Genomic DNA, 17,356 nt, shown 5'->3' with positions numbered 1-17,356 from the left:
TAGTGCAGATGCAGTGTTGGGAAGAAAGGACTAGCAACAACATGGATGTAGAGGGAGCTATCGTACGGATGCAGTAGTGGTAGAGGTAGAGCCATGGGCAGCAGTACAAGATGCAGCAGTGCAGAGGATGTTGGGCGGGGAGGCCTAGCATTAGCACAGTTACCAGTGCAAAATAATCAGGGTGATGCTCAGTGAGGAGTATTACTAGAGCACAGTCCTCGCTAAGAGGGAGTGTTGATTTGGGGTAGCATCAGATGTGCTCTAGCCATGAAAATTGGTGGAGAGGCTAAAGCACATGAGATCTCCAAGGCCCAAAAATGGTTTGGATAGATTGTACACGGTTTAGGAGATATTAAAATAATTAATATTTTTAATGGAGTTCCTAATTCTAAACTTAGGAAAAATAAAATATTAATGGGTATTAATATAAAGCTGGGATAGAAGGTTCCAAAAGTCGTGGATCAAGCCAAATCTAATCTTAGCCATTGATTAGAGATTTAATCTCGGCCATTGATGGACCAACGAGAAAAGTATAAGAAGAGGCTTGAGGGTCAATTGGAGAACACACTGAGGGAGACCAGTCAGTTCAATCTCTGGAGCGGGGTTAGCTGAGAAATTCGGACCAGTGGTCTAGAGAGCAACAGGAGGCAACGAGTATGGAACAGAGGGTCAAGAACAACAACAGAAGATCAATGCAAAGGTTGGAGATGCAGATGCAAAGGCAGTAGACTGCGCAATTACTGGAGGGCCTGCGTGGGTGATGTAGAGAGGCCCAGTGTTGACGCAGAGAGGAAGGGTTGACGCAGAGGATCTGAGAGCTACACAGAGGTTAGCCAGGCTAACATTGAGTCTGGGAGAAGTGCTGGAGAATTTTCTCTTTGTTGGGTAAGCTAGTTTGGCACCCAGTTGTATTGAAGAATTGTTGAATAATAAAATTCTCCCTTACTGCACGGGTTTTCCCACATTGGGTTTTTCCGGGGACTATCGCCCAAAATATCTGTGTCAATGTGATAATTCTTGTGCATGTGTTTGTTTTTGTATTATGCTATGATATCTACAACAGAATTTATTTTAATGTTTATTGAAGGATTTTCATAAATAACTTTTTGGGAAAATAAGTAGGTAAAATAAATCAGTTGTTGTAGTGATAGAATTTTCACATCTAGAACAGAGTGTGAATAATCGAGCAGAAGGGAAAAGGAGATTTTCGACATTTGTTGAGATGGCCACTGCTGGCCTTCGAGATTAGGACAGGTTGGATGGTGCTTCCAACTATGTCATCTGGGAGGCAAGGATGTCCTTCCTTCTGGATGAGTTTGGCCTGAAGACATACATAGATGCAATGGTAGAAGTACCCCAGGATGCAGATCAACTGAAGGAGTACAAAAAGGAGATGGCATAGGTGAGGAGTTTGATCCTTTATGGTTTTCAGGATCACATTGTTTCACACATAGTTGGCAAAGATACTGCTAGAGAGATATGGGAGACTCTCCACGTGGAACCAGGGCACTTCAGAGCAACAGAAGATGCACTTAGAGGAGAAGTTGAGGCTCATCCGGATGCAGAAGGGGGAAGGCATAGACCCCTCCCTTACTAGGATTTAAGAGCTTCGAGATTAGTTGTCAGCTGGAAGGGGCAGCGCTTCAGCCTATAGAGCTAGTGAGATTGGCACTTAACAGTGTCTTCGAGGAATGGAAAGTCTTTGTCGAAAGCATATTGGGCAGAGACAAGCTACTAGAGTGGGACAAGATGTGGGATGACTTGCAGCAAGAGGAATTAATGCGAGCTCTTCTAAAGAGCTCCATCAGTGGTAGCAACAGCGGATCAAAGCAAGTGAAGGAGGTGGAAAATGTGGCCCTCGCATCGAAGGTTCCCAGTCAGGGATAGGGGGAGTTGCAAAATAAGAAGAAGGACATGTCAAAGGTCAAGTGCTTCAAGATGTGGTGAGCGTAGTCACTAAATTACCCAGTGTCCTCTTAGAAAAAAGGACAAGGAGGAGAAGCAGGACCAGCAGGCAACATAAACAGAGATTGATAGGATTTCCTCTAGGCTAGAGGAAGACTTCAACAAGTTTTCTAATATATGCCAAAGAATGAAGTGGGGTGACTTGGTGTTGTAGCCCCAGAGTGCTACAGATGGGCAGCATCCTTGAGGAGTCCACTTCATGGATCAATACCTTGCTACAGAGGCCCACAATATTCAGTAGCAGGATGGATCAGTCACAGTTGATGCAGTCAGATGCCAGAGTGACAGTTGCAGAGACTAGTAGTAGTCAGATATTGGGGAGCAAAGTGAAGAGTTGGCAGCAGTGTAGTTGGTACAGTGCAGAGTCAGCAGTAGCATAGATTCTTCAGTAATAGTGCAAATACTAGCAACAGTCAGAGACTCAGGTGACAGATGCATTATACTGATCACACTTGATTCAGTATTTAGGATGCTTTTCCATTAGCAGATGTTGCAAATGCAACAACAACAGATGGAGAGAGAGTTGCAATGCAGATGCAGTGTTGGAAGGGTCAGTAGAAACACATATGCAACATATATCAGAGTTGCATAGTGGTTGGTGGGCAGAAGTAGCAATACATCAACATCGTAATAGGATATGATGCAAATATGTGTTGTCACAGCCACAGGATGTGCAGTGGAGCACTAGAACACATTCCTCGCTAAGAGGGAGTGTTATTTTCTGTAGCATCAGATGTGTTCTAGCCTTGAATTTTTGTGGAGAGGCTAAAATGCATGAGATCTCCAAAACCCATAAATCGTTTCTGAAAATTCCGCCTAGAAATGACTTAATTAGATTATTAGTCAGTGTTTAAATATTTTCTAAGTCTAAACTTAGGGAATGTGACTAATTAATTATGTCATGGTGTGAATGTTCTAGAAACTCACATGGATCGATTTCAAGTTAATCCTAGCCATCAATTAAGATCTAATCCTGGTCGTTGAAATCTCAACAGAGGATTATAAGATGAATTCGATGGGGCTTGGAGAAATCACTTGAGCAGTTCGATTTCCTTGGCAGATTGATTTTCGGAGTAGCAGCAATTAGTTGCTGGAGGGAGAGCCAGTGAGATCGAAGGAGTGAGTGAAGGGAAAAGGCAATGATCTGGAGGAAATATTTTCTAGATCTTGAGAGGCAGTAGCAAGTGAGTTGAATTATCCTAGAGAGGCAGGGTTGAGGTGCAGCGACCCATTTCAATTTGTAGGCAAAAGGGTATTAACAGGTATATGATGTATGGATATGATAGCTATGTATGCAGACGTTGCATGCCTTGCAGTAGTATACTTATCAAAGAAATCTGAAAGATGTTCAAGTACCTAAATTTTTAAGAAGGGATTCGACCCTCTCAAAAGATACATCTTAAATATTTTGTAATTATTAAGGTTATTAAATAAAATTAACACTTTCAATCCCCTTATATAAATATGTGCAAATATTCATTTTTTAAATATTAATATTCATTGTAAATATTAAATATTCATTGTTAAAATATCAAACACTTAATATAATTTTATGTGTTATGGATAACTGTTCATTTATTTTAATACTATAAAATAAAGTTATGTATTAAATTACATTTTAAATATTACAAAAAATGAAAATTAAACTTATCCACCTTTATATATTAAAGTAACTCTCCTTGAGATAACACGTACGATAGATGACTAAGGAAGAAAATCGAATGAAGGCGGGTGAAGAAGGCAGCGACCGTCTGACGACAAGTATTAATTCGAGCACTCTAAGACCGAGTGGGGGGGAGATTTTTTTTGGTGAAGATAGAGAGGAAGAATTACAGAGAAGGAAAATTACATGTTACTGATAGAAAGAAGTTTGAGCTCAGTTGTTCTTGAGATTTTGGGCACAGGGGGGGCAAAGTACCTCTAATTTGAATTACTTCGGAGTTGGGTATTGAAGTGGTGCTCAGTTTGGCTAGGAGGTTTTGGCTGTTTTGGTAACGGGGGTGGGACTGAGAGTGGGAGCATATCAAAAGCATCTTCAACCACATAAACCCCAGGTAGGTACTCAACATCAAATTGATAAATTGATAAATTGTTATACTTTGTCTTACACTTTAAATTTTAAGGCTTTACAGTCAGGCAGTTCGATTTGGAGAGAAGAAAAGTCGTTCTCAGTTTCAGAGGCTAGGAAAGAGTCCTAGAGAGTTGGAGAGATGATTTTCTCAGCATTCGAAGGTAGAACGACTTCATCAGAGCCCAGTCCGAAGCAAGTCTTCCAACCAGCTACACAGAACAGTGCAAAGGTTGACGTAGTGCTCCAGGAGGCTGAGTTTTTGATAGGGAAAGTCCAGCCAAAGATTGCTTGTGGGAGAAGGGTAATTCCCTTTAGTATTTTGATAAGATTTTCTTATTGTTTGGATTGCTAGTTGGGCATACATATATGTGCTCAGATTTCATTGCTGCATAATAAATTAAACCCTCATTGCTGCACTGGTTTTCCCAAGTTGGGTTTTTCCAGGGACATTTGTCCAAAAATAATTGTGTAAATTTATGTGTGTGCTAGCATTTCTTCCATCGTTTATTCTTCCGCAGTTTTATTTGTGTAGGTTGCAGCGTGAGTTATTCAATATTTGCTGTAGGAAACAGTAAATAAATTGTTAAATTTAATTAACAATTAGGAGAATAATTTCTGTTTTCTGCAGTAGGATTCGGGTTTCCGAATTTTCACACCATTGAGGAAAGAAATCTTCACATCCATCTGGTGCAATTTCCTTCCCAATGATGCAAAAAGAGAAATGATGGATCTAATGGAGGTGTACCTGGCAACTGGAGCAAAGGTCTCATCATAGTCTTCTCCCTGTTTCTGGGAGAACCCTCTAGCCATGAATCGTTCTTTGTAATTGTCAATAGTACCATCTGCAACATGTTTGATCTTGTATATCCATTTGGAAGTCACTACTGACTTCCCTTCAGTCCTTGGCTCGATCTCGCGGACATCATTCTTCATAATAGATTGATATTATTTGTTCATTTCTTCCTTCCACACTTGTTCGCTCGCTGCTTCTTCATAAGTGGAAGGCTTTGCATCAATGAAATTAGTCATGAGAGTTGGATAGCTAGAAAACGAATTGAATTTGAGAGCATTCCAGGGGCTTAGAAGGTGATCTGAATATGAGGAGGGTTAATGGAAGGTGGGAGGAGGATGTGGGAGTCCTTTCCAAGCACAGTACTCCTTAGGAGCCCATGTTGCACAAGGAGGGAATGCAAATAGTGACCTCTAATAAATATGTCCAAAACATTTTGTATGCAGGCTGCTTGAAGAATTTGACGAGGATGAAAGGAGGGTACTGGTGGTAGGGTTAAAAGTGCGGATGATAATGCTCTTCCCTACAGTCCAATAGTACAACCTGCACACCACAAGGATTACTCAACTTGCAAAACATCTAAAGCATGCTAACAATACTGAGTACATAAAATTAAACTAGTAAGGAAAGGATAAGTTGAATTTTATTTAAGATCTAACTATTGCATCAAAGGAAACTTGTCTTTTTGTATTTTCCAATATAAGGCCTACAACCACACTTTCCAAGAGAGATGGTTGACAAATCTGCGTAGCCAACTTTTGATATCAAGAAAGCTTGCAAGAAAGGAAATATTGCTAAACTAAGTACAAAAAAGAAAGATGCATAATAAAAATGTACAAAGGAGAGAGACTATAGTGCTTCGATTGGGCCCTAACCCATGTGAAAATTTGGAAACCCGAATCCTATTGGAGCAACTGGACATAATTCTCCTAATTGTTAAATTAATTTTTAACAATTTATTTACTGTTTGCTACAACAAATATTGAATAAATCATGCTGCAACCTACACAAATAAAACTGCAGAAGAATAAACGCTGGAGGAAATGCCTTCCCAAAAAGGAGAGTTAGTCATCTCCAACTGCTCCTTTTCATGCAAGGGAAAATGATAATTCTCCTTCCCAAGGGTATCGATGGATGTGTCCTCATAATAATGCCTGGGAGAAAGGGAGGGACACTCTCAACCTCATCCTCCTTGTCGGTGTCATAAATGGGAGCACAGTCAAATTGAGGACCAATGACTTCCCACTTCTCATTTTCAATGTGGAAATAATCTCCAATGTCATTTTCCAAGGGGCTAATGGGATCATCTTTCTCAAGGTTTTCAAAAGAGGATTCATTGGGAGTAATATCCTTGAGAAAGGTAAGGTTGGTCTCAATTTCACTTACCATAAACTCATCCTTCCTAGGACATGTGTCCTTAAAATCATCATTTTCATCATGTGGACCTAAGGAGGACTTGTCTTCCTGCTCATTACCTAGATTCTTAATGTCTTGATGATGCTCGATGAAGGATTTCTTTTTGATGATTAATGCAAGGTGTACTTGAAAATGTTTAAGGAATCCATCAACGAAATCTTCAATAGATAAGATGCTCCTAGGTTCATGATCATGCAACCATGAGTTATGATCACCAAGAGATCCCATGAACAATAACATAAGGACATCTTGGTGAACAACCTCCTCTCTTGAAGCATGGCATTAAATCTTTCTACGTCATCAATTGTGGAGAGTGGATCACCATCAAACACTGGCACCCCAAGTAGCATCCTTCCTGCGACATGATTAGGATTCCCAAGGATGCTAGCAATGTCCAAAGCGGGAAATTTATCAAAGAATGACAACCTATTTGAGGTATACATGAAACATATGTAGGAGTCGCCGGGGTGAAATTAAAGTTGCCTAGAAAAATGCTTGCCTCTCCTTACAAGCATTGACCTTAAAGTTCCATGAAGAACTAGGGCTTCGTTCTTATAATGGAGTTGCCAATAATGATATGTCAATATGTCGTATGGGGAACAAAACACACGTCGCCGACAACAACGCCAAAATGTTAACACTCAAACTAGTTGGGGTCATAAAAGGGATTCCTAAAGGGCAACGATGGAGGCTTAGCCCACTGTCATCTCAGCTAAGTCTCCCTACTCTTTACAAACTTTCACTGATGGGAGGAGACCTGATATATATAGAAGGTCATTTGTAAGGGATAAATCGATCAATGAATATGAAGTGACCCTTATAATCCTCTTTCTAGAAGGGGCTTTAAGAATAGAGCTTTCTTGCATGTCAAGCAAGGTACGAATATTTCTAGGAGAAGGGGGTGAGGACATGAGGGTTAGGTTTAGAGGAATATGCCTTATGAAGGAGTTTCCCAATCCTAAAATCCTTATTGAACATGACTTCCCGAATAGTTCTTGAAGATTTGACTTTTCGAAGGTGTGGGACCACGTGGGACCAAGTGGACCCAACTTAGGTTAAGGGGGGAGAATTTAGTAAAAAATGTTGTTCTTAACCCAGACAAGGAGGGGGAAGGATCAAAGCTATAATTTTCACTTAAAGGTATCAAATTGATCCTATGAGGCACTAGCCTTGGGAACACTGGGGCAAAGTTTGATCTCCGAGCTAGGACTTGGGTTATCTCACAACTCCACTGTCGGAATGGCTTCAAAATTGGAGGAGGCCTTGAAGACACATCAGTGCAGGAGGGGCTAGGAGATCGAATTTTTTGGAGGGCTATTTCGTTAGGAAAGTGATGCCCTAGGTGACCGAACTTGGATAGACCTAGAAGAAGGTGAAAAGGAATTGATTTTTGAGTGACCACCTCTTGGTAGATCAGTGCCTTAGTCTTGGGAGAATGGAGTCTAGGATAAATATGAATGAGGACCTTGTTTCTTGGTCAAGGAGGCCTTAAGACTACTTCACTTGTCTTCTAGAGCAAGGGGAAGCAACCTTACAACTTTATACTTTGACTTGCAAAAGGTGATGGCTTATCAAGATGAATTCAGTGATAGAATTATCCCTAGGAAATTTCATTCAAAATTACATGGCCCATACATTGAGAGATGCTATATAGAGACAAAATTCCACAATTTAAGCAGTAAATGCATGCAATAATTAGCCCTAAAAATAGCAAAATTCCCAATCCAATGTATATGACAAAGTAAAATAAGAATAGCATTAAAAGATTGTACTTGCATCTAATAGAATATATCCAACCATCAACAATTTGACAATAGAGAAGCTCCAAGATAAGATAAACCAAATCCAAATATCAAAATTTATCCATAAAGCTCCAATTCATCCTCCAAGAAAAAGTGATGAATTCTCTAAAGAGAAGAGAGATCCAATCTAAAGTGATGATGAGCAAATGAACTCATTTCACTTGTATTTATACACTAATGAGGAGTCCGAATTAGTCTCTTAGGCTTACATAAGCCCCAAAAATGAAATAATGTGCTAATAATCTAACTTTTGGTGACAAGCCCACCAAACTAGCTCACAAATGAAATAATAAGCCTCTTAAGAGGTGAGATGATGAATAATACATGTTGTAGGGCCCTCAGAGTGGCTTGATGAGGTCCATAGGTGCCATAATAAGGAATAAGACCCTCAAAAGTGATGGACAAGGAGTTGGCCCCTTGTTCTCGAAACAATAAACCTATGGTGCTCCCAGTGGGCGTGGGGGCACGGTATTAATCTCATGGTTCTCCAAATGAGTCGATGATGCCTGTAGATCATCTACAAGGGCTCTGATGATCGTATGGGTGATACCACATCATCCTACATATCTTGGGTAAACTTCTAAGTGTATGGTACATCTGTGGGCTCGACTGGGCAAAGGTGAGCCAGGTGCATCTTCCTCATCCAATGGTTGAATCTCGAGTATCTTTGAACATCCTTGGGGGTCCATGGAGTGTATTGTCTACTGCTATGGAGGCCAATGGCTCTCAACACACACCCTACATGTGCCAATGTATCCCACTGGAGGATTAGGACCCTGTATAGGGAGACCATATGCAATCCTGCATAAGATCCAATGTGTCCCCTAGCCTTCCAGTACAACAAGTCATTAGATAAATCGAGTAAATGAGCTTACCAACCATGGACCACAGGTGGGGACTTCATAATGGCCTGCCCTTCCATAATGGGCTTCGAGATGTGTCAATGTCTCCTAAACTCCAAATGGGGTTAACCAAGTATCCTATTAGGTGGTTTCTACTTCTAAAGGGGATAATATGTTCAAGGTACATCCTTCAAAAGGTGGTGGCATGTGACATATAGGTTAATAAAGTAGGGGATGAGAAGGGGCAGCCTTGGGCCACATGCTGGAAGACAAGGGTGGCTAATAAAAGGGAAGCCCACACTTGGGTTTATAATGGATAGGAGGGAGCAATCGTGATACATTAAGTGCCCCGTGATGAGCCTTAATATTGCAATAAGAAGATTTCAACTCCCAAGGCTACCAAATTTAATTATCAACCCAGGGTTCATACAAATTTAAGAGGTATTGGCACTATATGTGCAGCATAAAATGTGTCCTCCCTTCGCTGTCATGATGTAATGGAGTGAATGTGATGAAATCAAATGCTAAAATAATTGCAGAAATGGAAATGTTTGAAATGGAAACCTTAACCTATTGCAGGAAAGAAAATACAAGGAAAACAAACCTATTCTAATTGCATAAAGAAAATACCATGAACTAAATATCAATCATTACATTTCAAAGAGTTCAGATCCATTAACAGGGTTCATTAGATGTTGCAATTAAGAAAATCATCATTGTATTATCCATTTCATAAATCTGACCATTAACCCAAATTGTTGAGATGTTTTGTAGGGGTAAAAGGCAAGTCCTAAGTGGTGTTTATTCCTCCTGTGGTAGGGAGCAAGTCCCTAAATTATCTCCTCCTACAAATCTCCATAATCTGCCCAATATTCTCACAATATTCCACAAAATAAATAATATTAAGCACAAATATGCAATTATTCATAAACCTTCCTAATGAACATAATAAAGTTAAAAATACATTATCTAATGCAAAAAGAGAGGTTTAATGTGCTTAAGGATGGTCAGATGGGCTTTAATTTATGTCTAATATGGAGGCCCATCATACCCTTCTACTGAAAGTGTTGCTCATCCTTTGAGCAACCTAGTGACCTCATTGTGCCTCATTCATGGCCCTGGTGGCCTCCCTAATTTGTTCTATAGCTCTTCAACACTCCCCTGTAGCAACTTTCTGCTTTCCTGTAGCAAATTTTTGCCTTCCTGTAGCAGGGCATATTCTTCTTTTAGTTGTTTAGCCATGGCTCCCCTAGTGCTTGGCTTCTTCTGAGAGGCTTGGGGCTCCTTTCTTTTGGATTGGAGGGAGGTTATCTCTTCAGTTTGCTTGTTATTCTCCTTTTATCCTTTGTTCTGATTTTGTTTTAGGCACTTTATCCTATGTTTCAACATTTTATTGTTCTTTGCCACCCTCTTCTTCTTCTTTCAGATCCATCCTTGGCTGCCTATTTAAGTTTAGAAAAGCTTCTCTATCCATGTCAACAACATTTGTCCATGTCTTCTCAAGGTTTGTGCAAGGGAACCTTGCTGCCAATTGTCAATTTCATAGCACTCATCATTTCAGCTTATGGCAAGAGGAGTGCTTCCTGTTGATGAGTGAGGTATACAATGGTATGCCAATCTCAAAACAAGTTTATTCTCCCATCATAATGCTCATCCTTTCAAGAAAACTCCACAATTCATTTTTTTTTTATAGATCTGCTACTACATGTTTAGTGGATGAGTTTTGCAAAAATTCACAGAATTTTTGTTTGCAAGTGGTGATAGATCAAGTACTTACCCCTCTTTTGAAGACTCCTTCAAAGTTCTAGGGTTTTGTGCCCAATAATCCTTAATATAGGGCCCATTTTTTCTTTTGGGACAATCCTGTAGCAAGATCATTGTCTCCTATAGCAGCCCTGTTTTTCCTACATCAAAGTAGTTTGTGCCTCGAGATTCTTAGTTATGGTTCTATTGGTTGGCCTCCTCACAGGTGTCAAAAAGTGCTTCTCTTGCACCCATTTCTCCTAGTGCTCCTCGAGGTTTTTTGTTTTCCCTGTCTCTGTGTATTTCTTCTTTGCCCTTCATGGTATTTGACTGTTGTTGTTGCTATGTGTGCAGTTCCTTTGTTGTTGCCCAAGGTACCACTGTTGCTGGTGGAGACTCCTGCTTGGAGTGGTAGAGTGCCTCCTGAGTTGGTATCACCCCCTCTACTTGATGGTAAAGGGGAAAAAAATAGGATCATCGCTTGCTGTAATGGTTGCACAAGCTGCTATAGGAGGAGGTTTTCTTCCTATAACAGTGCTTCCTTCACTTTCAGGGTTTTCTAACTGTATGGGAGTGATGATAAATGATGTAGATGGTATGGAGGATGATGCTAGGGCTTAGAGGGAGTAGTGTAGATTTGTGAAAATGGGGAGGATGTGCTTTGTGTGTTTTTTCAAAAAAAAATCAGGGTGAGAAAGAGTGTAGGGTTTGCTCTTGAAAAATAATAATTAATTTGTTTTTTATGAAATGGGATGGCTAGATAGTGGATATGAAGTGGATGGAGGGCTTGGAGTGTTTTAGTGACTTGGCCTTTGCACAAATTTCCTCTTTTAACTATTGTCCCCATTCCTCTTAATCATCACCCTTCCTAATTTGGCTTTTCCACATTCCATGAGTGAGAGAGTTAACTGCAATTAACTAGTTGAGGGTGGTTGAGACTGTTGACACATCCTTAGCTTATAAAACCTCATCTCTCATGCATTGAAAACAAATTTCTAGCTATAATATGCTCAAGAGAAGAGGTCAAGAATATTGCATACTTGTACCTACTGATGGTTGTTGGAGAGGCATGCATGCTGCTGTTGAGTTGATGATCGATCCATGGTCCTCTGGAGGTGATAATTTCCTTTGTTTGTTTCTGCACAGGTCTTCATAGCTTGATGATTATTTGACTGATAAGGTTGTTGTGTGCAAGTTTCTTTCCAGTGCCCAATCTGTTGTTGGTGGAGTTGATAGATGCTAGCCCATATTCTAAACCTTTGTCTTTCAGTTACCATGAGCAAGCTATCTTAGTCAAATCCGGCCTTCTTAGAGTGTTGGGATTGGCCATGGGTGATGTTCACCTCCACATTTCTCACAATTGTCGTATACATTTCCAACACTTCATCTCACCATTCTTTTCCTCCAAAACCCCTTAGCCAAGTTCCTGTAGCAGTTTAGGACATCCTATAACAATTTCCTATAGCAGACTTGTTTTGCCCATATCTCCCAAATGGTATACTGGATTGACCTAAAATTTTCTGAGCATGTTGCCATCATCCTTATGTACCTCTCCATAAAACAATCTTGGCCAATGGATGCATGAATCTCGAGAAAAAATAAAAATGGTTGTAGGTGATGGAGGTTGATTTCTCGAAAACTGTGCACTGGAATTTGCTGAAATTACTTGAGCATGTTACTATCATCCATATGCATCTTCCCATGAAACATTGTTGCAAATGGATGCATGAATATCGAGAAAAATTAAAAATGGTTGTAGGTGAGGTCAATTTATCCAAAAGTGTGCACTGGAATTTGCTGAAATTGTCTGGGCATGTTACTATCATCCATATGCATCTCCCCTTGAAACAACTTGGCAAATGGATGCACGGTTTTCAAGATATGAGAAAAATAATTTTCTGCTCTATATATTTTTGTTTCTTGTAGCAAAACAAAGTCTTCCTATAGCATGTTAGGGCAACAAGGAAAATGAGTGGTAAAAGCTTGGGAATGATGAGTGGATGGTGGAAATAGATGAGAGTGATGGATTGGCATGGCATTGGTCCTTCTGGAGCATCTAAGCAAAGGAGGGAAAAGTCCAAGTTTGACTTCCTTTGACTAGGCTTTTGATCAACTTTTCTTTTGGTGGCTAATTTTTTTTGGTTGCTTGCAGAGGTTGGGGAGCACATGCATTCATGAGAGAGAGATACATGGAGCAAAGTTTTTTTTTTTTTGGTTCTTTTTTTTTCTTTTGTTGTTTTTCTTCTTCTAGGCCTACTAGTTGCCTCAATGAGGTTTTCAACTAATAGGTCTACCTAGGCACATCAAAGGAGGTTTTCACTTAGGATCTTTTCATTTTTCTCTTTTTTCCTTTTTTCCAACCCATTGACTGCCTCATAGAGGTTTTAAATCAATGAGCCAACATCAGGTGTCTCAAAGGAGGTTTTCACCTGAGATTTTATTTTTTTCTCTTATTTTTCATTTTTTATTTCTTTTCATATCCCACTCTACTTGAAAAAGACAAAATCATTTTCAAGTGTAGGAATACTTCCAGTGAAGCCAAGTGCACATCAAAATGATAAATAAACTGATGTGTAGGCTTGAAATATGTTCTTTGACATGTACTTGAATGTGAGAGACCAAATTCTTTGACTGAGATGAGATTAGGAATTGTTAAAGAAGAGTGTGTGGTTGCAAATCATTGATTGTTTGGAACCATATTTCAATACAGTTTTGATGCCCCTGGTCCACTTGCTGATTTGGATCATCTTAGATGTCTTATTTTTCTATGAAATTCAGATCTTCTTTTTGCTAATTATTTTCTTGAACACATAGAGGATCTGATGGTAAACATGAGGGAACTTTCTCAATATTTGATTCTGATGTCTTCTCTTCATCAAGTGCAGACCATGATTCTTTGGTTTTCTTATTTGAATCTTCCTTTTCCGCATGTTGTCTTTCAATGGCATCAAGTGAATCTCATTTTTGCAACACTCTTCCTAAGCTAAGATGAATACCATTGAGATCAAGAGGAGATATTTGGAAGTGTTGTACCTCAGCATTGTAAGTGGGCTGAGCTACTTCCTTGTGTGGGTTTGGAAATGGTGGTACAAGTAGTTGAGTGGGAGTGGATATTTGAGATGGATGTGGTTGGGGTTGTGGTTGTGGTGGAGGTGGATGGTAGAGATAACATGGAGTTGGGTATGGAGGATATTGAGGAAAATATTGAGGATATTGTGGATGGCTCCCATAAGTTCCTTGCCAACCTTGTTGCCAAGATTGGTTTTGGGGTTGAGATGGCCAAGGTTGCCAAGGAAAGGGTGTGTTCCAATTACTTTGAGATGGATGTGCATAAGCTTGAAATTGTGAATTAGGCTCTTGCATCATATCAGGTTGAATACACTGCCATGGTCCTCTTGGAGCTACATAACATAGCTGTGTTGGAAACTAACTTGCTCCATTATCCTCTTGGTAAACTTACTTCAACCTTGGTAATGAAGGGCAATATTTAACATCATGTGATTTTGTATGTAAAACACAAATATCAGCATCTTCTTTTTGTTCATTTTGTATTCTTAACATTTCTACTTTTTTAGTTAGATTGCTAAGAATTTATGTTTTAAAGTTATTAAGCAAGTTTCCAAGTTTAGCTTGACTTACCGATCTTGATGTTGATTGACTTACTTTTGCCCTTCCTTTTGATACTTGTTTGCATGTTTCAAAAATTTCTTCAAATGATAATTGTAATACATCACCTCTACTCATGAGATCAAGGAGATCAATCTAGTCACCCTAATTGTTCTAAGTAAGAAGGTTTTTAGTGTGTCTGATCTTAAATGATGTAATTTTGCCCTCTTAACATTATGCATGAACCTTTCTATTAGATCCTCCAGACTCTCATCTTCTTTTTTATTCATTCTAAATATTTCTTCTTTAAGATCATGATCTTTATCTTTTTCTAGAAATATCTTTTGCATATCATTCTATGATCTTATTGAATTAGTCTCTAAACTCATGAACCATTTAAGAGCTCTATCCTTCAATGTCACCGGAAACAATCTCAATTTTTGAGTGTTTAATAAGTAACCATAAGATCTATAAACAATTTCAAATTCAAAGAGAGGTTTTTGGATCCTCTGACCTCATACCATGGAATTTGGGAGAAAAGATGGAGGGATGTTCTTCATATGCACATTGATCTCAGTATCTTGAATGGGAAATCCAATAGGATTTTCTTCATTGTCATCATCTTCATCTATTTCTTCTATCTTCTCTGCCATCTCTTCTTCTTCCACCTGCAAAAGTGGATGGTGGTGTGGCTCTTACTGCACCACGTGATCAAATGGAGGGGTTGGTGTTAGAGATTTTTTTTGAACAAGAATGCTAATGCAATGCTATTTTCTATTCTTGAAATGAAAGATGCCTAATAATTTTTTTTTGTTTTTTTGTTTTTTGCAGAAAGTAAAAATAAATAAATAGACTCGGGAAGAAAACAATGCATACTTTGACACCTCCCCGACAAGATGCCAAAAAGTGATGAGCCTTAGTATTGCAATAAGAAGGCTACCAACTTTAATTATCAACCCGGGGTTCATACAAACTTAAGAGGCACCGACACTATATGTGCAGCGTACAATGTGTCCTTCCTTCACTGTCATGATGTAATGGAGTGAATGTAATGAAATCGAATCCTAAACTAATTGCAGAAATGGAAACCTTAACCTGTTGCAGGAAAGAAAATACAAGGAAAACAAATCTATTCTAATTGCATAAAGAAAATATCATGAACTATATATCAATCATTACATTTCAAAGAGTTCAGATCCATTGATTGAGTTCATTGGATGTGGTAATCAAGAAAATCATCATTGCATTATCCATTTCATAAATTTGTCTATTAACCCAAATTGTTGAGATGTTTTGCAAGGGAAAAAGACAAGTCCTAAGTGGTATTTATTCCTCCTGTAGTAGGGAGCAAGTCCCTAAATTATCTCATCTTCCAAATCTGCCCAATATTCTCACAATATTCCACAAAAATAAATAATATTAGGCACAAATATGCAATTATCCATAAACCTTCATAATGAACATATTAAAGTTAAAAATATGTTATCTAATGCAAAAAGAGAGGTTTAATGTGCCGAAGGATGGTTAGATGGGCCTTAATTTATGTCTAATTTGGAGGCCCATCACCCTGCCCTTGATAATTCCACCCTTCTTTATATGCATTTTTATTTTTTCTGATTTTCTTTGCTTAACTGCTCGGGGCTTAAGGGGTAAGAGCATGATGTGTGAGATATAGCAATGGATACCCTCCTGTAAGGTAAGGTTGTTCATTGCCCACCAGGGGTTAGGACAATCATTGGATAGAGTCTATAGGAACCAAGGTGATGGCTGTGATGATGGGGTAGAGCTCATGTATTGGCTTTTGCCCACGTGATAAATGTGTTTGTCCCATCCATCTTTTGCATTTTGTGGTACGTTTACCTATAGAATGTGGCCAATTGTGCTTTTACTTTCTTTTTTTTAGCTGCAACAACCTCTGGGGCATCATTATCGGCTTCATCCAAGGTGTGGACAAGGGGAAGGGGAGAGCTAGCCCTATGTGGACCCAGTGGAGGAATGTGGACCCAGGTGGGAGAAAAGATGAATGGGGTAATAATGAGTGGAAAGAGGGTAATATATGCAGATGAGGGAGCAGGACCACACAACCAAAATTAGGGTTTCCCATGAAATACCATCCCTAAAGCCAAATGGTCAGTAAAAGAGATCCCACGGGACTAGAATCCAAGGTTAATATCCAAAAGGGGTCTAGGGGATAAGAGCACAGACCTAGCCCATTCTTTCCATCGAATTCCCTCATTGATCCAATCCCAAAAGTGTGCATGATAAGCAAACTACAATACTCAATTACCAAATGACAATGCATACCTTTAGGTTCGGGAGGCCAACCTTCAAACATACGATCATGACAAATAGGTGAGGGACCACATGGCTGGCTCAGGTGGCAGAGCAAGGATCATTTCCTTTCCCTAAAAGAAGATCATCCAAAGGAAGAAGCAGATCATCCAAAGGGAGGAACCTTTTCCATTGAAGAAAGGCTTTCCATTGAAGAGAAGATCATCCAAGAGGAAACGTCAATACATCTTCTCCAACTAGCATCAAAGTGATCAAGTAGAAGAGTTCATCTTCACTTGTCAAGTAAGTATCTTTCATTTTTATTATCAAGTTTGGTTAAATGAGTTCATGACTGCAAGGAGATCTATTGATTGATGGGTCATCATTATTCCTTGCATGAAGAAGGAGGATAGACATAGTCCTCTAAGTAGCCGAAGTCATTAAACATATCAATAGGTCTCCTCTGAATTTATGGAAAGGGGTGCTTATGAAAGATCCCCTCACATAGCAATATTGGAGACATCAAAGTGATGTAGGTGATAAACTCATTTTCTAAAGATGCAATGAAGAAGGTCACATGGAATCTATTCTTCATGAAAGTAAAAAGGGTATCAAGTGATGTAGGATATCTTCATAAGATCCCATCTACAAGATCTAGGAAGGAAGATAATCATCATCGTTTTAAATGATAGTCAAGGTAACAAATGTCCATGAACAAGAAGGTTACCTCATTCAACAATTTATGGTGTCTATGCTAGATAGAGAAAGACACATTGATGGCAAAAATATTGAAGGTTAAAAGAACTCAACCATGTGTAGAAAGGAAAGGCAAGGTTGGTCCTCAAGCAAG

The sequence above is a fragment of the Pinus tabuliformis genome, chromosome 1_1 (genome assembly GCF_031772625.1).
Source record: "Pinus tabuliformis cultivar Carrire ecotype Pingquan chromosome 1_1, CPIR1, whole genome shotgun sequence".
Taxonomy (NCBI): Eukaryota; Viridiplantae; Streptophyta; class Pinopsida; order Pinales; family Pinaceae; genus Pinus; species Pinus tabuliformis.
The sequence above is the reverse complement of the archived record's forward strand: the minus strand, read 5'-3'. Positions refer to the sequence as shown.